This window comes from Ictidomys tridecemlineatus, chromosome 1 (assembly GCF_052094955.1).
Source record: "Ictidomys tridecemlineatus isolate mIctTri1 chromosome 1, mIctTri1.hap1, whole genome shotgun sequence".
Classification (NCBI taxonomy): Eukaryota; Metazoa; Chordata; class Mammalia; order Rodentia; family Sciuridae; genus Ictidomys; species Ictidomys tridecemlineatus.
In genome coordinates, this window is record NC_135477.1 from 34,240,670 (window position 1) to 34,242,531 (window position 1,862).

Genomic DNA, 1,862 nt, shown 5'->3' on the forward strand with positions numbered 1-1,862 from the left:
TCTCCATCGAACTTGATCAATGCCAGTCCTTGGCGAAGATTAGCAACTTGTCGGGAGCCATCCATGGGCTGTGTGTGTGAGTTACGTGCATTGGAGCATATGGGAGGACTGGCTTGTTGTTGTGTGCTCTTTGGGCTGTGCGACACACATGTGCCCTTTCCCCTTGCTCTGCCTGTGTTCCCACATGGCACCTGAGGTGGGTGTGACATGCCGAGATGTCAATCAATTTACTGACCACAAGATATCAGGAAGCTAGACTCAACCCCCTGAAACATGACCCCTTGTCTTATTTGAGTGGAATATTCTATGAATGGTTTTCCCCAATAAACAGGGGGGTTTCAGGTGTGCTTGCTCTCTTGCCTGCCTCTTGCTTCTTGCCTCCCTTACTCTCCGTGCCTTCCAGTGTGTGATCTTGATTCTTGAGGCTGCAGAGCTGTCCTGACCCCCAAAAAGGTATTTTCTATGTTTATGTGTGGTTTTATCGTTGCCAGCCCAACCCACTCAGAATGACCCTGATTCCATCACATATTGTAACAGTAACTTGAATCATTTGTCATTCAAAAATATGAACTAACTGACCTTTTATATGTTGCTAACATCTTTTTTTTAAGAGATAGAGAGAATTTTTCAATATTTGTTAATTCTCAGCAGACACAACATTTTTATTTTATTTTTTTTTATGTGGCGCTGAGGCTCAAACCCAGCGCTCCACGTATGCCAGGCGAGCACACTACCACTTGAGCCACATCCCCGGGCCTTGTTGTTGACATCTCTAATGGAGCTCATGGATTATAGTCTCAAGTGGGAAGATGGAATACATAAGGAAAACTACAAGCTAACAAAATATGATTTTTTTTCCTATTATAGTGTTATGAAGAAAACAAAGCCAGGTAATGGGACAAAATGAGAGTGACATGAATAATAGAATGAGAGTAGTTCTTTAGATTGGGGGCTCAGGGAAATGTCTCACCAAAAACTGACATTAAGCTGTGACCTGATCAATGTGAAGGAGAAAGCCCACAGGAAGTGTATTAATAGCAGAGAATATCCTGTGACCATGAGGGGTCAATTTCCTCATACTTTCATTCTGCACATGCATGGATGCCAGGGTGGCTTCCTGGGGCCCTAGACCTCTGTGTTGAAAGGGATTCACCATGGCAAGTAAAATAAAACGTTAAGTGCAGGTGAAGCTTGTCCTTTGTCTATGTGAATTTGCTCAGAGACTAGGATAGTGTTGCTCTCTGCAGCTGCTGGAACAAGAGACAAATGGGGCTGAGAGGATGGGAAGTGGCCCTAAGAAGTATCTGATATACATTCATTCATTCAGCAGTTCTTTCAGACCTGCTATTTGCCAGGTAAGATGATATGATGATGATGATCTGGCAGTGACCAACACAACACAAACTCTAGTTTGAGGGTTATTGTGAACTTAAAAGGAGATGAGTACTTAAAATAATCTTTTAAAATAAGTGCTCAATAGTTGTTAGTTTTTTTTAAACACAGGTGTAAATTTCATATGTACTTATTAGAAATGCAGTATTAAGTCTGATGACTTATCCTAAATAAATCAAGCTAAATCCTTAGGTTGCTAAAATGAATGAATGACAAGAAGAATAGAACACCTGAATAGGTGGGAAAGCTCCCAGTGGAGTTGAATTTAAGGAGGACTGACTTTAAGTAACATGACCTTGTTTCCCTAGAAAACAAAGTGATGAGAACACAGCTGACCTTCACATTTTTACTAATTAATTGAACCGTGCCAGAACAAGAGTGTGAATTCAAGTAAAAATTCAGAGCATTTGCTAACTTTGTGGAGCCATATGTGTGCTCCATTCTATCCTTCTGTTGTGTGATCCAGATTC